At 62.7% G+C, this 19,918-nt stretch overlaps 1 protein-coding gene across 9 annotated transcripts in view; it reads right to left on the bottom strand.

The window, feature by feature from the left end:
* Window positions 1–19,918, bottom strand: part of ADGRB2 (adhesion G protein-coupled receptor B2) — an 88,854-nt gene that overhangs the window by 30,692 nt on the left and 38,244 nt on the right. Inside the window, exon 1 of one of the 9 annotated variants that reach the window (XM_084497103.1) lies at window positions 12,948–13,207. The exons of the other annotated variants lie outside the window; for them this stretch is intronic. The gene's annotated coding sequence lies outside the window, so the exon portion shown is untranslated. Of the gene's footprint in view, window positions 1–12,947; window positions 13,208–19,918 lie in introns of those variants that run through there. 9 annotated transcript variants of the gene reach the window in all.

The following is a 19,918-nucleotide window of genomic DNA, read 5'->3' as shown; positions in this document are numbered from 1 at the left end:
AAGCGCTGCCCTCCCTCCTTCCTCCCCCACCACCCCCTTACTGGGGAAATGCATCCTCCCAGTACCGCTTTGGCAGCGGGCTACGGGTTGTTTGGGATGGACCCAACTCCCCGCGGCGCAGGACGGGGTGCTCGGGGTGAGCTCGGAGCTGCCCCGCTCCTGAACAAGCCCCTGGCAGCAAGAGGGGCTGGGACACCCCCTGTGGGGCCAGCCCCATCATTTGCAGGTAGCAGGGCCGATCCCAAAGCTTCATTTCCTCACCCAAATCCCCTCCCCAGCCTCCCCTCTGCAGCCTCGCTGCCTTCCCCTCGCACCCCCAGCCCCCAAGGCGGCTCCGTGCCACCGCTGTCACCTCGTGCCCCTGGGGCACCGGCTGGGACAGCGGGGCTCGCTGGGTGCAGGGCTCCTCAGGCCACGTTTCGGGGCCCTCCAGCACCTCGCAGAGCTGCGTGGCCTCCGCTCGGTTTCCTAGGGAAACCAGCCTGGAGCTCGGCTCAGCCTCCGCACACGTGGGCGTGCACGGGGGGCCGTGGGCGCGCGGGGAGGAGGTGGGCGTGCGTGCGGGGACGTGGGCGTGCAGAGGGCTCTGGGGGTGCCCGCGTGGGTGCCCCACGTCTCCATCTCCCCTCCCGGCTCTTGATGGCATTTTGGGTAACCCTCGGGGCTGCTCTGCAGCCTCCCCAGAGCCCGGGGTGGAGGCTGAAGCGAGCGGAGCAGCGCCTGCGGGGTGCAGAGGGGCTGGGGACACCTTGGCGGGGCTCAGGGTGCTCGCACAAGCTCACCCCAGTGAACACCACGAGATTTGCCTCGCTGCGTCGCTGCCGTGCCCCAAAACCTCCCTGAACGCAGCTCCGAAGCCTCCCCCATTTATTCCTCACCTGCTCATCCTCACGTGCCATTTCCCAGCCCCGTCCCTTACCTCCAGCAGCCCCCCTGGCGTTACTGCGGGGCCGTGGGGGTGCTCCCCGGCACCCAGGGCTCAGCCCCAGCTCTGTGTTCTCCCCGTGCCACGGCCACATCCAGGCTCCATTTCCCTTCGTGCAGATCCAACCTGGGCTCTCTCCAGCTCCATCCATCCCCTCGTGCGCTCGGTGGGGACGGTGACACCAGAGCAGAACCGCTGGCACGCGGGGCGCAAGGAGTGGGCACATCCACGGGAAGTTTTTGGAAAGTTTGGGTGGTTTTTTTTTTAATATAACCCAGAACCAAAGGCACTGAACGTGCTTGAAGAGCATAGGGGAAAGCCCAGCGTGATCCCATTTCTAGGAGCTGGGGTTTGCAGGGAAACCAGCACCAAGAATTGGGATGAACCAGACCCATGGGCACCACCACGGGTCCTCCCTAGCAGTCGCTGGCTCCTTGTGACCCCATAACCTGCGGTGCCAGCCCCGTGTCCCCAGCAGGAACCCCCACACCCTCCCCGAATCTCGCCCCGAGGGACGCCCCCTCTGGCACCCGCTGCTTGCAAGGGCAAAATATTGAAGATGGAGCCGGAGCCGGAGGAATTGAAGCGCCATAATTGAAGGAAAATTTGCAGCATGTTGAGGACAGAATAGGATCATTGTGCTCGCCTCCCACACCCCAGATGGATGCACGAGGACTGCAGACATCGCCGGAGCGTGCGGAGAAGAGGAGAGGAAGGGAGTGAGCTAGACCGGGACGTGTGTGAGCAGAAATTGAATTTTTATCAGTTTCTATGTAGATTGTGTTTATTCATCTGTCTCCTATCCATCTCCCCCTGCATCTCCCTATTTCTTTTACAAAATTACTTTCCTCCTTTGGCCTAATTTTGTTTGTACAGATAGCAGCTGCTTTCTTCCATTTCAGCATAAAAAATATCGTCGTAAATGAGGTGCTATATATCCCCAGCAGAAGTTTTAGCAGCTACCCGGAGCACATTAGCCTTTTGCTCCTGCAGGGCCACATTTCCATCACAAAGAGCTAACTGCTCGCTGCCTTGCCCTTGCAGAAAAGGCTCCTGCCACTCCTGCCACAGCGCGTGGCAGCGGGGCCACCCGCGTCCTTGCGCCCTCGTGGGCACAGGGGACGGGCGATGGGGTCCTGCACGGCACCCATGGGTGCTGCTGCCCGCGCGGCTCGTTGCGGAGAGGCTCCGCTGATATTTATTAAGCGCCCTGGCACCAGAGATGAACGGAGCCGGCGCTGTCCAGAATACCAATAAGGGCGTTTTTTTCCCCGAGAGCTATTCATAGCCCTACCTGTCACCCAGCCACCCCCCCCGAGCCATCAGCTGAGCCCTCAAGGTCACGGAGCAGCGTGTGGGCACCCGTCCTGGGTGCGCACGGGGACCCCAGCAGGTCCCCAGGGTGCTGCCGAGCACCGGGAGCCCTTTGGGGAGCAGCCGCCAGGCGCAGGCTCCTTGGGGGGAGCACCCAGCTGAGCATCCCTGGGTCCTGGGTGGGAGCAGCTCGGGATGGAGCACCTCGAGGTGCCCACGGCCAGGCTGAGGATGATGCAGGGCAAGACCCCAAGCCCCTGGGGACCCCCGGCTGGTCCCACAGAGCCGGATAACCCTGCCCTAAACCCTGAACCAGGCAGTGATGGTGGGGGAGGACAGCCAGGCTCGCCGAGGGGGTGTTTCCCACGGAAAGGTCCCCGGGAAGACGTCCACGTAACGGGGAAGCCGCAGCTCGGCGCCTCCCTCCCCTCTGCTAGCGGGTGCCCGGGGAAACGGCGGCACTCGGCGCGGCGTCACCAAACCCAATGGTTAGGGAAAACGCGAGCGCGCAGCGTGATTGATTCCCCCCCGGGGCCCCCCCATTAAAAATGTATGGAATTACTCATGCAAAGTCCCACTTACACACGGGTCTTTTGTGAGGACATTAAAATACCAGCGTTTGTCAGCCGCTTACCCGCTGCTCGCGGTTTGCTCCCATTTATTATCACGAACCGAGCCCGGCGCTGGTTCTATTTTCGACTCCTCACACGTCACGCTGAGCTCCCGGGCTGCCACCACGGCTGGCGGCACCCCAGGCCCTGCAGCACCCTCCTTGGGTACAAACCCCTGGGGATGGAGAAGGGGATGGGGATGGGGTCCCCCCAGACCCGGCTCCCCCCAGCCCTGCCCGGCCGGGTGGCAGCAGCCGGCTCCTGCCCGCGGCCGAGGCTGCCGGAGAGCTGGGGGAAATGAGCATATTTCTACCCACGGCGCGGGGAGGAGAAGCAGGGCGAGGAGCACAATATATTGTATTCATCAGGTTCTTCTCGCTGGGAGGAACGAGGCCTGAAACACATCACGCTTCCTCTCCGCGCTCAAAGCGTTCCAGCTTGTAATGCGTTTCCCTCCCTGCGTGAGCACCTCGCGGAGCCACAAAGACAAATTTCCCCAGGCTTCAGAAGCTGCTGAGAGCCACGGCTCCGTGCCTAAAACCCATCGCTCCTTTACCCAAACAGCCTCGGCTGCTGGCGGCCCCCTCCTCTCTCCATCCCCTCCTCTCCCACCCCAAATTATGGGCCCGGCGTTCCCCCAGATTCGGGGCTCGGTGCCAAGCCCAGGGGGGCAGTGCGGGGACGGGGGCTCCATCCTCAACGCCCCGAGAGCACGGGGACAAAGAGGAGAGGATGGAAATGGGATGGAAAGAGCAGCGTGGGGAGCTCGGGGTGGGCAAATCACAGCAGCACCCACAGGGAGGGCACCAGGGGTGCCCCCAGGACGCGGCGCGAGGCCGGGGCGGCTGCTGGCAGAGGCCGGTGTCGACGCACAGCAGCGACACGTTCCGCCACAGCGCCCGGTAATTGCATCTCCCAGAAAGCAATTACCACGTAAGCGACTCGGCGGCGCGGGAGACAAGCCATTATTTATGGGCCCGGCGTGGACGTGGAAGGTTCCCAGCACTGGCGGGACCCCGTGCCGGCCGCCGGGTCCAGAGCACACGGTGGGGTCGGGGGGTGGATGCGGAGGGTGGCCAAGTGCCCCCGGGGCCGTGCAGCCTTTCTGCTGCTGCTGCACCGCAGGCTATTTGTAGGACGTGGTCCCAGCGGGATGTGGGTAGGGTCCCAGCACCCACCCGTTGCCGTGGGAGGGTGGCACCAGGGGTGGCCTGGCCCCTGAGTAAGGTAAAAGCGGTGCCGAGCCGAGGGGGCGAATCGTGGGGACTTAGAGCCCAGCCTCAAATCCTTCTCCCCTCCCCGCCAGGCTCCTTCCAGGGGTGTCTTTGTGATGATTTAGGTGGTTTTGACCAGAATCAGCTCCTGAAATGCTTTGGCCCCTACAAGTTATCGTTTTCTACAGGAGGATGGTGGGTAAGGACCGAGGAAATCCCTCGGCACCGGCACCTCGCTGGTCCTGCAGCGGGGACGGGGCACGGGGGGCACGGCCAGGGTCCCCCCTGGTGTGGGGCAGGCACCGAGCAGCACCGTACCCGAGATTCCTGCTGGAGACGTGGGAGGCGAAGCTTTCCTGCCGATGAAAATTCATCGTCTGGGGCTTGAGACGTCAAAGGGAAAAAAAAAAATCAACAAAACGAAGCAAAACGCGACACTTCCCTCCAGAAATGAAACAAGTTGCGGTGTCAGAGTGAGAGATGCCTCTTCGTTACGTCGGCTCCAAAAGACTTTGTTCATCCTGACTCTTGCAATCAGAGAAAATCAAAACATTTCACGGCAACAGCAATCCCCGTGCAGAAAACATCAACTTTCCCAAGCCCCAGCTCCCTGAAGGAGCGAGCTGAGCCACGGCGAAGGCTGCCCCGGTGTGCGCAGCCAGGCAGGAGGTTTGCGTGGTCTCCGAGTCTGCCTAAAATTAATCGGCAGGAGGAGAAGCAGCCCCCGTCCCCCCTCCATCCACTCTCCACCATAAATTGGACGCCAGGTCCGTAGCATGGGGAAGACACCAGCTGGGTGCCGGGTGCTCGGGGTTGGTGTGGTTTGGGGCCACCGTTTGGGGCCACCATGTGAAGGTAGAGGCAGGTCCCAGCTGGTGCTTGGGGCTGGGGTAGGGCACGTACCCAAAGCTCCTGGCCAGGAGATAGACGAGGAAGGGCCTGGCCTCCTAAATAATGGACCAGCCCGGGAACCTTCCCTCCAGTGGGATGTGCAAGGATGCAGGCAGGTGCCTTCAGCACAGCCAGGGAGGAGGTCAGCTCACCGGGCAGAAAGGCTTGTCCTTTCCCTTCCCCTTCCTATTTCTCTTCCCATCCCTATCCCCATCTCCATCCACATCCCAAACCCTGACCCTATCCCCATCCCATCCTCATCCCATCCCCATCCCATCCTCACCCCATCCTCATCCCAATCCTCATCCCAACCCATGACCCCATCTCATCCCCATCCCATCCCCATCCCGTCCCCATCCTGATCCTCATCTGCATCCCACCCCAATCCACGACCCCATCCCCATCCCATCCCATCCCATCCCTGACCCTATCCCAACCCCATCCCCATGTCCCCACCCCCCAGGCCAGCCCCATCCCCCCGGCAGGGGCAGGAGCCCCCCGTGGCTCCCCCCAGCAGCGGGGTCAGCCGGGCTCTGCCAGCTGCGGGGCTGGCTCCGAGCCGCGTGGCGAGGCAGCGCACGCAATTAGTAAATTAATTATCGAGCGGTAACGGAGATTTCATAGCTCGGAGCTGTCACATCAACAGTGTTTTGTCAACCGAGATGACGACTGGTAGAATTATTACTGCAGTGCTGGGACTGAAAACAGAGGAGAGAGAGACTTGCAGGGAGAGGGAAGGATAAAAATATAAAGGGAAGAGATAGGAAGGAACAAGATAAGTGGGTTTTGTTGCTAATGGAAGCTGGCACAGGGACAGAATCTCAACCATTATAAGACAACATACTACATTACTAGTGGCTCTGAATGATCCACTTAATTAACAACCAGCGTGGAACGAGCCCCTGCTCCGAAACCCAGCATTGCCGTGAGCAGCACGCGCCGCTCCACGGGAAACCCCGCGAGCACCGAGGTGCGGCCGCATCCCAAAACACGAGGCCAGGAGCTGGGGGCCATTTGGGAGCAGAGGGGATGCTCAGCGCCGAGGGCAGAGAGCCCTTCGTGCCCGGTGGCACCAGGAGGTGAAGGCTGCCTGCCACGGCCACAGACAAGCAGCTATGGGCTGACTCCATCCCATCCCATCCCATCCCATCCCATCCCATCCCATCCCATCCCATCCCATCCCATCCCATCCCATCCCATCCCATCCCATCCCATATCCCCATTCCCATTCCCATCCCATCCCATCCCATCCCATCCCATCCCATCCCATTCCATCCCATCCCATCCCATATCCCCATTCCCATTCCCATCCCATCCCATTCCCACCCCACCGGTGGAACCCACCCCGGCCGCAGCCGAGCCGTCGCGGTTTCGGCATCACCGGCGTCGGCAGCCAAACAGAGGCAGCAGAACGGCTGATGTAAATTATTAATAACAACACTTTGCACTTCTAATAGCGCCTTTCAGCCAAGGATCCCGGCGCTTTACAAACACTAATTAATTAAGTACAGAAGACGGCTCGGCAGTGGGGAGATCGCACGTCCCCGGCTGCTTGCTCCCTTGGCAGGAGCAGGAGGGACGGAGCCGGCACGGCGCAGGATCGGCCCCTCGCACCACAGCACCCACAGCACCCACAGCACCTGGGCAGCTCCTCGACCCACACGGACCCTCAGGGTCTCAGGGGACCGGGTGCTGAGGGGCTGGGGCCAAAATGCAGCCTGGGGGTGCAGCAGCCATGGGATACGGTGGCCCCAGCCCCGGTTTGGAGCCTCGTGCTGAGCAGCTCCCGGCACCAACACGGCCTCGATGGGTTTTTCCTCCCTTTCACCATCTGTGTTTTGCACCCAGCGCCTGCTCCAGCTTGCTGGGTTGCAGGGATGGACCCGATGGGGACCCCACAAGGGTCCCCGTCCCCTCCTGCCACCCCAGGCGTGATTCTGCCCGTGCGCCCGGAGCCCGTGCCAGCGCCAGGACGTGATTTCCCTTCCCCACCCGCTTCCTCTTCACTTCCCAGGGCCAGATTTAAGCTGCGTATCCAATGCTACATAAAAATAACACCCCGCCCTCCCACTTGGGAAATCGATTCCTTCGCTTCCCACCCGGTCGGGCTTTAAATATCGCCGTGGAAATGCAGCCTGCGCCGTCTGCCAGCCCCAGCCTGCCGGGGGAGCCGGGCAGGGCCGAGGGGGCATCAGGGCTGAGCTCGCCCTGATGCCCATGGGATGGGGAGGGGGACGCAGCTCAGGTCCCTCAGGTCCCCGCGATGCCCTCCTGCTCCCCAGTCGGTGCTTGGTGCACAGGGTGCGGGTTGTGCCTGGAGGCTGCTCCCAAAAATCAAGCTGGTGTCCCCCTGGAAGCTGGGCAGAGACCTGTCGGGGCAGTGGGCTCCATCCCTTAACCAAGGGGGCTTCCCAGGCTGGGTCTGGCCCCCCCAACCCATCCCTGGAGCCTCCAAGGGGTGCAGCACCCGGCATGGACACTGCTCACCGGGACGGCTTGGGCATCACGACCCCACAGCCGTGAGCCCTCGTGGGGCAGGGGCGCACCTCGGCACCGGCTGGGGACGGGGTGAGGAGCAGCAGGGGGGGCAGCAACCAGGGCCCCCCCGGCCAAAAATCGGAGGTGCCGGCGCTTCCAGCATGGCAGCAGCCACATTTTGTAATTTCTGATGGGAAGGAAGGAACAAGGATGGGTTTGAAGTCCCTGACAGGCTCCCCGAGGGAGCTCTGCCAGCTCCTCCAAGTCTTTTATTCCCTCCCCGTCTATGGCTGCAGCCGGGGCCCGGTGACGGCGCTCCCAAAATATCCCCCACGGACCAGAGGGATCGGCTCGGGGCCGGGGAGCTCTCCATCAGCTCCACGGTGCCGTGCCTGCTCCCAGCAAGGGGAAGGTGGCACTGGGACAGCTCCCTCGGTGGGACGGGGCACGGCGGTGCCATGGCCAGGGCCATCCGGAGGGAGCCGCACGCCACTCGCCAGGTTTGGGCCAGAAACCAGGGTTTTTAGGAGCTTTTCGGGAGGTTCAGCAGCAGTGCAGGGCACCCAGCGGTCCTGCTGAAATGGAGGAGGCGACGGGGCAAGCAGGGAGCATTTGCATATTCAAGCGCCTTCGTGCTATTTTAGCACCTCCTCGGCTATTTTTGTCGTGGCAGAAACACAACAGGAGGACAAGGCCAGAGAAAGGGCAAGGAACGAGCCCGAAATATGGGGCAGAGGCAAAAATAAAACCCAGGCTGGGCACAGCATCCAGGAGGAGCAGACGGGGCTGCGGATGGGCAAGAGCTGGAGGCTGATGGAAAATCCCAGACCCCTCCGGAGCCCCCTGCACCACCAGCACCCCTAAAACCCCTTGGGCTGCGCCTGGAGCCAGGGCTGCCCCCGACATCCAGCCCCATTCACCAAGACCCAAAGGAGCAGAGGCACCGTCCTTGCCCTGAAACCCCTCCGATGAAGGGAATCTTCCCCCAAAATGCTCTTTCCCCCCTCGCCACCCACACGGGGTGCACCTCGTGCAGGGCACAGCCCCAAAACCTCCGGCCGGGAGCTGCCACGGCGCTAACGAGATTAAAGCGGGTGTGAAAGGCATCTCAGTTCCCTACACAAAGGATTGATCCGAGGGGGTTTTCAACGGGAGAAATTTGCCCAAATTGGTATAATTCGAACATCTGCTCTTTTGGTGCCATCGTCAAGTTTGTGCGAAATTCCTGCGCTTGCAGAAGGTGGCAGCGGGGGCAGACCTCAGCCCCTCTCCCCACACCCATGGGCAGGAGGAAACGTTGCTCACCCCATAGCCCCCAGCCCCTGCAGGAGCCCCCCAGCCCCAGCAGGAGCCCCCCAGCCCCTCTGCTCATGTCCCAGAAGAGCCCCGTGGTGATGGCTTAATGGCCAGGTGGCCTGCTGGTAATTAACTAATTGGTGCTCCTGCGCACCGCCAGCTCCTCGCCTGGAAAACAGCCACAGCCCCCGGGGACAAGGGGACAAGGGGACAAGGGGACACAACCTGTGGGCACTGAGAGAGGGGACGGTCCACGGGGCTGAGCACTCCCCCCTCTGCCTGGCTGGAGACCCCCGGGTCCCATTCCAGGGGCTGTTTTTGGGGTGAGGGTGCCCCCCCATAGCCGGAGGGGACAGCCCAGGGCTGGCTCTGCAGCATCCTCACCCGTTGCCAGGACGACAGGATGCGATGGAGCGGCTCCCTCGGGTGGCTGCAGGTGCAGGGAGAAGTTGGGGTGTGTTTGGGGGGGGAGTGATGCCCCCAAATTTTGGCAGCCCCCAGCCTGAGGTTCGCAAAAACCCCTTGGAGAGCCCCCGAGGGCCACCTGCACCGTGCCAAGCGCAGCCTGGGGGGGTGCCCACAGAGATGGGGGACGCGGCCCCACGGCACGGGGCGCTGCGTGGGAATCAGGACCCTAAAAAATGTTTGGGGAGCCTGCAGGGAACAACCCCAGCTCCCCAGGGAAGAGGCAGAGCACGTCCCCAAGGCCACAGCACCGCTGCCCCATCCCGATACCACTGCCCCCCTGCAGATATGGGGAGGGGATAGGGGCAAGAGGAGGGATCTCGGGGTGCCCCACAGCACCCCACGGCACCCCACGGCACCCCGGGAGGAGCAGCTCGCAGCACCCCGGGGCTGTGGAGCAGCAGTGAAGGTGCAGCTTCGTTTCTTCGCTCGTGGTGCCATGGCAACCTTTCCCACTTGGTTTAATTACAGGCGGTTGCTGCCTTTGCAGGGGGGGGGCTGCTTGTTCCCTGCTCCCCAGAGCCAGGACGGGAGCCGACGGGAACCCACGGGTGGGCGCAGGGAGGGCCCACGGCACCGGGCACCCCCTGGAGGAGCAGTGACACGGGGACAAAGCCCTGCAGAGCCCACAGCACCCACAGGCAGCGAGCACGGGGATGGGAAAGCACGGAGCAAATGGGGGCTGGCTGGCAAGGAGCCGTGTGGGGACACCTCCAGCCCCGCAGGGCGAGCAGCGAGGGCAGCCGAGGCACCGTGCGAGGCTCCTCGTTAGTGATCACCAACAATTATCCTCCCACGGTGCCCGACCTCGGCCCCGAATCGAGCTGAGAGATGGGCAGACCGAGCCTGGCTGTCAGACCTGACATCCACGGCCGGCACAGCCCCAGGGGACACCGGGACGAGGGGGGCACGGGGCTGAAAGGGGCTGGGGGTTTGGGGACCCCTGGGGCGGCCGGGAGCGAGGAGCAGCTCTGGGGGAACACGGCTGGATGCAATTAGGAAGAGGAGGGAAGGGAGGTGTAAATGAGCCCTTCTGAAGCCGGGCAGCGAGTGGGAGGAAACACCTGAACCGAGCCCGCAGCAGCGAGCGCCGGGCTCCAGAGGTCACCTCTGGGCAGGATTTTTAATTTCACACAGGAGTTTTGTTCATTTGTTAATTATTTTCAGATGAAAAGGGAGATATTCCTGGAGCGGGTTAGGAAAGGGCTAAAGCAACATTTGAATTTCAAAGGCGAGCTGTTTGCAATGAAAACAGGAGAGGAGAGGGGAAAAATAACTCCAGGAGCAGAGAGAGGGGCTGCCGAGGGTCCCCGGCCTTTTGGGGGGGCAGCGAGCGGCACGGGACCAGCACCCAGCTCTGTGCCCACCCAGCCTGGGCCTTCCTGCGCCGTGGGGACCCCATTAAAAACCCAAATTTGGGCAGCACGAAGCTTGGCACTGCACGAGAGGAGATTTCCATCGGAAAATCGATGGGGAGGGGTCAGTGCCTGGAGATTTATGGGGGAGCGCCGGGGAGGTGGTGGCACACGGGGCAAGTGGGGACAGGCCAGGACCCGCCGTGGTGTCTCTGCTGCTCTTATCTCCCGCTGGAGCTACCCGGGGATTTTGCTCTGAGCTCCTTCGCCACGGTTCTGCGCTGCCAAAGCCAGGGAAAGCCCGGCTCCACCAGCCCTGAGCCCGTTCTCAGCTCCTAAAACCGAGCGCGATTCCGCCTAATGCAGGACGAAACCGCGGCAGCTCCGCCGCCAGCTGCGGTGGAGGGGAGAGCGGCTCGTGGAAAGGGGCTGGGGGTGAAAGGGGGGAGCAGGGGCCAGGCAGGGACGTGCCCACGCTGGGACGTGCCCACAGAGCCCAGCACATCCCAGTCGCATCCCTCCTGGGGCCGGGGCCATGCCAGGAAGGCGTAGAGGTTGTGCGGTGCGCACGGGGCCGCGGTGGGAGCCTGGAGCGGTTCCTCTTAGCGCTCCCACCCAGTGCCATCACACCCCAGCGCCTCCATCCCATGCTGAGTTATCAGTTCCCTGGGCTCCTGCTAACGAGGCAGCAACAGCAATTAAGGGATGGGTTATTAATAAAGCCAAGCTGCCCAAACCCAGCAGCTCGGTGAGGCCGGCTGCGCAGCGAATCCGCACGGCCCAGCTTCAGCATCACCACGTGGGGCTGGGGTGGGAGCTGGAGGTGGCCGAGCCCCAAGGACGGAGCCAAAGCAGCAGAGACACCCCTGGACGCCCCCGGCCACCCCTTGTCACCTCTTGTCACCACCCTGCCAGCCTCCCCGGCTGCACCTGCACCGCTCCTCAGCACCGCAGCACCCGCGCCATGCGCCGGAGCGCTCGGTATTTTGTGTGTCTGCAAGAAAATACCAAGTGGAGTTTGCAAAGATTAGGCACATTTAAATGCAAATTGTGTTATTTCTGTCTTGAAAAGTGTCATTAATACATTTTCTGCAATTTGGAGAAATCAGCGGCAATTATTTTTTTCGAAACGAACCATTAGCCAACTTTCATTTGAAGGGGGGGGGGAAAATATCAAGAAAATCATTATATGACTGACACATTTCCTCCCAGGTCTTCGAGCTGCCGAGATGCTTTCTTGTACCGAGAATAATTACCGGGGAAAGGAACTAAAAAGTGCTTCCAGGAGACGGATGTGCACGAGGCAAAGCACCTTGCCCTCCGCCCGCTCCCCGCGCTGCCCTCGCTGCGCTTCACGGTGCTTAAAGCCAAGCACGTGCTGGCCACTGAGGAGGAGGAGAAACCCCTGAAAAGGAGGAGAAACCGCTGAAAAGGAGGAAAAATCCCTGAAAAGGAGGAAGAGGCTGGGCAGGGGCTGCAGGCACAGCTGCTCCCCGCAGCGCTGGCACCCGGCTGCCTGTGAAGCTGCTTCGCCCGCAGCCGCTCGGCGCGATCCCTCTGCTGCTAAATGAAAGGGAACAGGGGGGGGGAAGAAAAGATGATCTGTGCCGAGATTGAAAGAGAAAAGGAGAAAAAAAAAATAAAGGGCACCTGATCTTATTTGATTCATCGGAGTGAAAGTGAAGAGCAAATTTACATAACACTGCAAGTGCTCATTAAGCGCTGCTAAATGGCAGCCCGGCACCCATCAGCGCGCAGGCTCCTGGCGCTCTGCAGGGCCCTGCCACCGAGGCTCCATCACAGCCGCCCCCGCTGCCTGGAGGGGCCCTGGGCAGCAGGAACCCCCCTGGGGCTGGGGCTGAGCCCCCCGGTGCTGTGCCCACATGCCCAGGGCCCCTGTGTAAGGAGGGATGTGAGTGCCACCTCCAGCTCCCCATCTGTGGGCGTGCTGGGGAGGGCAGGGGTGCCCAAACACAACACCCCCACGTCTCGTTTTCTCCCCATCTCCTCTGCAAATCCCCTCCTGGGCAAGGCGGGTGCATCGGGGCTGGTAGATTGATCCCTTTCTCCCCGAAAAGAAGGGACAAGGTTGGAGCCACCGAGCTCCTCCCGAAAACCACAGTCCCCGGTGGCTGCACGGTTACAGCTCTTCCTCCAGGAGCACCCCCAAGCTGCCTCCGTGTGCCCTCAGCCTCCCAGGCACGGGAGGGCTTCCTCGGGGCCAGACGGTGCCCACCAGAGTCCTGGGGTCGGGCAGGGCTCCCACAAGGGCCCCGAGCCCTGGTGCCATCCCTGCTCCCCACGGTGCCTCCCCGGTGCTCTGCGAGGGATGCGGCTCCCGGCGCGAGCGGAGCCCGGCGCGCGGCTGCTTAAGCCTCGTAAATTATGTTTGGGTTACCTGCTGAATGCTTAATCAAAATAGCGTATTTCACCCGACGGCTTGACAGATTTCCTCTCTGCTTTTAGTAGCTTTTTTCATGTCCTCTTTTGCTCTGATATGGATCCAATATCTCCTGCAGCGTCGAAGGCCATAAAGATAAAAAATGGGGTAATTGTGGCAGAAGTTTATTGGTGGGAAAATACACGCACACAAACCAGCCCTGACAACTATTTTTTGGGCAGATCTGCTGCACGGAGAGACCCTCGGGCATGAATCACCTCATCCCCCGCCCGCCGCCGTGCGATGGGAACCGCTGCTGCTGGCACTCGCAGCCGCGCGAAGGCAGCTGCCGGCTCCGAAGGCGGCTCCACGCCTCGGATTTTACAAGATCTCAGATGGAAAATCCACGCAGACGATGACGGGGATGGAGACGGCGGGGAAGAACCGGCGGCCGCGCTCGCCCCCCTGCTGCAGCGGGGACGGTGGCTTCTGTAGGATGGGGATGGCCGGGATGGATGGGGAATCGCAGCCGGGGGGTGCCTGGGTGGCAGCAGCTGGCAGAGCCCCCGGGCTGGAAAATGCTCAGAGCAAGCCTCTCACTAACCAGGGCATGAAACCTGGAGGAGAAGGAGCAGAGGAGCGCTTCGGGCTGCACTCTCCACCACCAAACATCCCTGGTCCTATAACGCAGGGGCGAGGTCGGGTTTGGCGCATCCCAGGGGAAAATGCAGCGACTGCAACCAGGCACCGGCCGGGCTCACTCCCACCGGCTTTGGAGGATTCCCTCCCACCGATTTCGGAGGATTTGGGCTCCTCTCAGTCACGCAGCCCCTCAGCAGGACGGGCAGCAGGGCGGAGCCTTCGCTCCACGCAGCCTGGCAGCACCGCCAGCCCCTCGCACCGCGCCCGGCGTCCCCCTGCCCATGCCGCCGGTGCGCAGGAGGCGTCCTCGGCAGCCAGCAGCATCCCGGGCTGGGGCAGGCTGCTGACGAGCACGACGCGCTCGCTGCACTTCATGCATCACCGAGCGAGCTGCCAGCGAAGCCCCGGTGCCCGGCTCTTCATCGCCGCGATGATGCATGAGTCAGAAATAGCCCAGCGCGGCTCCGCAGGCGGCGGGAGGTAACCACAGAGCAGCAGGAGGAACTGGAGGCTGATTTATAAACAGCAGATTTGTTACGTCCGACTCATTGATGGGAAGTGGAGAGAAAGCCCCGAGATGGGCCCTTCGGAGAGCCGCTTCCTGGCTGCGGCTCTGCTTTGAGGCACAGTTCAAATAACAGCACAATAAATTAAGGGCCACGAGGAAGCCGCGGAGCCGATCAGCGCCGCAGCCCGATCCTTCCCCATCATCATTTCAGGGAGGGCACAGACACAGCACGGCACTCTCGGGCACACTTGCAGGGACACAATTGAGCAGCCCCGACCTCGGGGGCACCACCGGCTCTCCCCAGCCGTGGTTCACCCAGGGACAAGCCCCAACGACCGAGCCAGGACCTCTCTGGGCACCCAGGGGGGCCCCTCTCCTGCCAGCCCTGTCCCTCTGCAGCTCCCCAAGCTCCTCTCCTACCTCACATCAGCTTCATGCCCACCCCAGGCCCCAATTCCCTCTCCTGTGGTCCCCTCCACTCCTCCGCTCGATGCCCCAGGAGCTGCCCACACCCGGCACCGAGCCCGGGGCTCCGCGAGCGGCGCCACCGATAAGGTATGCTGCTAATTAAGCCACAATGGAATACAGCTACATCGCAATTAAAAGACAATTAGGTGCGCAAGCTAGCATGCCGGAGCAATAAATACATTTGGCAGAGAAACAAATGCCCTTTCCCTCCTGTCCTGGCCGGGGGATGCAGGGGGGCCGCGGCTTTTCCAGCTGCTGCCCCCGTGTCCCAGTAAAAGCCTCTCGTGGTGGGGAGGCCGATGGCAGCCCCGCAGGCTGGCAGGGCCTGGGCACATCCTGGGGACCCCAAAATGGCCCTAACACCACCTCTCCTCCCCTCCCTGGGGATGAGGTTCATTAAACTTTAACCAAAGCCCCTCGGCACGTCCCCGTCCCTCCCTTTGCGCCCACCGCTGGTGCGAAGCGCGGCACCCGCTCGTTTTCCCCTTTGAATTTCTGACCACGGTGGCAGTAAGGCTGTTACAGCCTGTGATACCTGGATAAATCGGGCACGCCCTGCTGTCAGATCCTGTCCCCGAGGAGGCAGAGCTGGGGCCGGGCCCGGAGGGACAAGCATCACCATCACCATCATCATCATCATCATCATCATCACCAGCAGCAGCCCTGCACGAAGCCTTTTGGAGCACAAAGGCAAAAGGATCCCGGGGAGAGGCGCAGGGTCAGACGGTGCCTGGAACACCCCCCCACCTCCAGCACCCCCCTCCAGCACCCTCTCACCCAGTTCTGCCTCCAAAAAGCCCCCTGGGTGCCGGCACGGCCCCAGCTGCCCCCACCTCCCCCCCCAGGCTGTGAGCATGCCGCAGCTTTAGGAGCCTGGCAGCAAGCGCCCCGCGTGTGCGCCGAGCTAACTGGGGCTTCCCGAGTTCACACATTTGCATTTCCTTCTTTTTCTGAATAAGGAAGAAATCCCACGAGCTCCTCCAGCATCCGAGATTATCAACAATTTATCAAAACCCACAAGGCGCCGGCCCCTTTTCCCCGCGCCGCGCTCTGCCCCCGCCGCCCCCGGCTCCCGGCGGGTTACGGCAGCGAGGGGGGTGCAGGGGGGGGCTCGCCTCGCTGTGCCAGCTCATGATAACACAGAGATGCTCACGGTGAGCCCCAGCAAGGCATCAGGAGTGTGGCTGGGGCAGGGACATGGTGCCGGACACGGGGATGTGGTGGCAGAGCCCCGGTGCCATGGCGAGGACGTTGGGTGGCTTCGCCGGGGATGCTCAGGCAGGGGGGAGGACTCCAGGCTTAAAAGCTGGTAATGAAAGCCCCCCCGTCAGGGCATTAACACCAAAATGCAACCAGTGAATGCGTGAGCGAGGATCCCTCCGGGGCCGTTGTGCTGTTTTATTTGATGGCTTTAATTAATTTCGTTCTCTGCTCACCACCGCTTCCCCACCCGTGGGGGGCACGCGCTCGGCCACGGCCTGCTCGGTGGGGGCTCCACAGACACACGGCAGCCTGGGGGGCTTGGTGACCTCCACGGGGCTGGGGACAACCCCAAGCTGTCCCCAGATGCACCCAGCTCCCTGTAACAATGCCTCCTCCTCGCTCTGTGCCCTGGAGCTCAGGGTCCCAGCGGGGTCGCACCCAGCCCCGTGGGGTCCCAGCGCAGGGATGGTGCTGGGGGCACAGCTCCGAGCTCCCCCTAAATGTCCCCCCCGTGCCACTCGTGCCCTTCCCTCTAGAAACCCTGAGCCTTGTCCCATCACAAAACCCACACAGCACAGAGGTGTGGGTGTTCCCCTGGGCACAAACACACCCCTGTGTCCCCCCAGCACACCCACCGGGGTCTTTTCTGCTTCCCTCCTGCCATTTCTTGGCTCCTCCACCTCCTCCATCCCCACCACCGTCCCCGGCCCCGCTGCAGGGACAGCCACGAGCAGCCCCGCAGCCTCCTCTCCCCTTCCCGTTGCTCCCCAAAGAGGAGCGGGCAGATGTTTGCTCTGCCACAATCTGCATCCTGCTGGATGCTGTAATCACAGCAATTACCCCGCGCTCTCATCCGCGGAGCTCCTGAAATCAGAAATCGGGGTGGATGGAGCCTCCCCCCCCCTCCAGCACAGGGGCAGGGGACAGCGGTGCTGGGGACACCGCGGCCTGGCAGCAGATGGGGAGGTCCCAGGACATCAGTGGTGAAGAGGACAGGCAGAACCTGGGTCTGGGAGCAGGGAAATGCTGCAAATATCCACGGTCCCAGCCCGGGCTGGGGGTGAAGCCCCTCGCTCTGCACACCCGGGGTGCGCTGCTCCCACGGGGCTCCTCCGTCCCGCCTGGGTCCCGCAGCAGCCAGCGGAGCTGAACCCATGGGATCGGGGCTGAGGTGGGCATGGTGCACGGGGACAGGCGGTGGGCGATGCCCCCAGCACCCCGAGGACAGGGCTGTCCCAGCAGGGCCGTGCAGCCGGGGCCCCATTTTTTGCCTGCGTGTTATTATTTTGGCAGCGCCGGAGTCAAGTAGCTCAATTAAGCAATAACTGCCTCTGTACAGCCGCCCACGCAGCCCGCGGTAAATAATTAAATGCTGAAATAATACAGCAGATGGGAAGCAGCACGGAGAGAGACCGCGGGGCCGGGAGGAACCCGAGCGGCTCCTGCCACGGCAGCAGCAGCTGCAGCGGGGCCGGGCGCTGCCGAGGCAGGACGGTGCCCGCGGTGCCACGCACGGGCACGGCCCTGGTGCTGTGCGAGGTGCCCCCGGGGTCCCTGTTGGTGGCCACCAGCACGGGGTGAGCAGGATGGGGAGATGGGGACGTCCCCACGCAGCTGGCACTGCCACCGGGGCGGTGGGGACAGCGCCGGGCTCGCTGGGGACCGCGGTGGGTGTCCTGGGGGACCCTGCTCCGGCGGCTCTCTGCCCCCTGCACCGCCTGGCCACGGCTCTGGCTCTCTCCTGCCTGGCTTGTCCCCGCTGCAGAAAGCCACCAAGGCCCCCAAAATGTTGGGAGGACACAGTGTTAAATGCCTGGAGGGGGGAATCCGTGCCGCTGTGTCCCCCTGAGCCCTGGCACGGCCGTCAGCAAGGCCCAGCCAGCTGGGCAGGAGCGGTGGCACGGGGAAAAAGCAGCATGGAAAATTTTAACCCAGCCCCGCTACCAATCTGGACGCGGAGCACATACCCAAGCAAGCCTGCCGCTCCACTCACACATCATCTGCATTTATCTCCTTCACCCAACTACAGGAGCATCATTGAAAGGCCTAATTACAAGCTGCTGATAGATAAATATTAATGCCAAAACCCTCGGCATAAAAAGATGGCTCGGTGTTTGGAGGGCTCAGCGGGACAGCCCAGTGCAGGCACGTTCCTGCCAGAGCTCAGGGGGCCACGTGGCCATCCCGACAGGAGGTGGCGGTGATGGTGTGGGGCTGGTGGCACCCAAAAATGGTCCCGGAGCCCTGAAAGTGGCGCCTGCCACCTCCGAGGGCTGGTGGCGTTGGTACAAGGAGCTGGCTTGGGGTCTCCAGCCCCAGACTGGTGTTTGGTTAAGATCTTGGGGGGCACTGGAGGCGGCCGGAGCGGCCTCTCCATATTCTCATTTCTCTCACATCCTCCTCAGACAGCAGCGGCTGCAGCGCCGGCTCCGCTCCTCCATCTGCTGAAACGCCACCTCCGGGAGGGCTGCCTGCAAGCGGCTTCTCCCCTCGCCTCCCGGTCCCCTTCTCCCCTCACGGATTCACCCACTCAGCCCTCGGAGGGCTTTGGAGGTTGCAAAGCCAAGGCAGAGCTCACCTGCAGGGTCAGGAGCCCAGCGGGCAGGGGGTGAGCCCCAAATCTCCACCGCTGCCCTCGGGACGGGTCCCCAGGTCCCCCCAGAACCTCTCCACCGGGCGCACACGCAGCCAGACGGGCGCAGGCGTTTTGGCAGCGAGGAGAGAGGTGCTGAGCCCCAGTTCTGCCCCCAAATGCCTCCCACCTGGGTTGGCACCAGCTCGTCCTGCTCCAGGCACTCCCGGGCTCCTCTCCCTGGCTCCGTGCCGCCCCGGCACCGCGCAGAGCACGGCCCTGCCCGCGGCTCGCTGCCAGGAACGGCTTCGCTGCTGCTTTTTTTCTGAGCATGAATTGAATCTCAGCTGACAACAGGCTTTTCTGCAAGCTCTACCTGCCCGGAGTCTGGCAAATCAGATCTGCAAAACAACCCCAGGAGACATTTCCAGATCTTCATCTCCTTTATTATCAGCTCCCGGCCAATTTTGGAATAGCCCCAGCACACGGCTCCGAGCCGTGCTTATGGCTTAATCTCCTGCCCAGACCGGCCCCGAGGAGCGAGCTGCAATCCTGCAACAAGCTGGGGCTGAGCACATCTCCCTGCATGGCTGGGGACGTGCACACACAGCCCACGGCTCGGATGTGTGCCCGCTGCCCTCCCCAGCCCCCCGGCGCGGGGCCGCACGGATGCGCCCCGGGGGTGCCGGTGGCAGCAGGGACCCGGCGCAGCTGTTGAGGGGGGGGGGACGTGACAGGGTGCTGCAGCCCACACCCCCTCAGCACGGCGTCGGGAGCGTTTTTCCCTGGAGCTGCTGAATAATTTGCATCCGCCAAGACGCAGCTCCTGGGCTGTGTTTGTCAAAGTCAATCCGCAGCTCGCTGCCTCCGGAGAGCCGAAGGCGACCGCGCCACAAAGGCCGAGCGGCGCCCGACAGCCCCCCCGTGCTGGCAATGACACCCCCACGGGCACCCGAGAGCACCCAGACCTGCTCCCCTGAGCCCCCCTTAACCTGGGGGTGTCCCTCGTGGCCTGCAGTGGGTCCGGACCCCAGCTCCGTGCCGCCAGCTGCGGGGGCGCGGGGGCCGTTCGCCCTTCGCCGTGCTATCTATAGCCCCCTCCGTACCTCTATATATAGATTATATAGCTCCTAACTAATCTCTTCGCAATCATAAAGCCATTAAATTAATTAGCCAAGGGAAAGGGAGGAAAGGCTGGATGCTCCCCGAAGAACAGGCCATCATCTCACATTTATTTATACCGGCGGAGAGGCGCCCTCGCCACGGTGCTTCCCCGCTGCGGGTCCCCAGGCTGCTCCGGCCGGGCAGGGCAGAGCCCCGAGGCCACGGCGATGGGCACTGGGGGCCGAGCTGGTGTGGGCAGCACCACAGCCTGTGCCTGGCCTTCATGCTCTGCAGGTGGGGAGATGAAGCATGAAAAGAGACGGAGGAGGAGGCTGAAGCCGTGCAGGACCTGCAGCTCCCGCAGCGCGGCCGGACCCTGGAGCGTGCCACAGTCCCCAGCTCGCAGGCGGGGACCCACCCCACAAAAAAAAAACAAAAAACCTCCCCCCACGCAGCCCTGCAGCCATGTGAGAAATTCCCAATGCAGCGTGG

Source organism: Aythya ferina (genome assembly GCF_964211825.1).
Source record: "Aythya ferina genome assembly, chromosome: 24".
Taxonomy (NCBI): Eukaryota; Metazoa; Chordata; class Aves; order Anseriformes; family Anatidae; genus Aythya; species Aythya ferina.
Note: the sequence above shows the minus strand (reverse complement) of the source record. Positions and strands in the feature narration are given on the sequence as shown.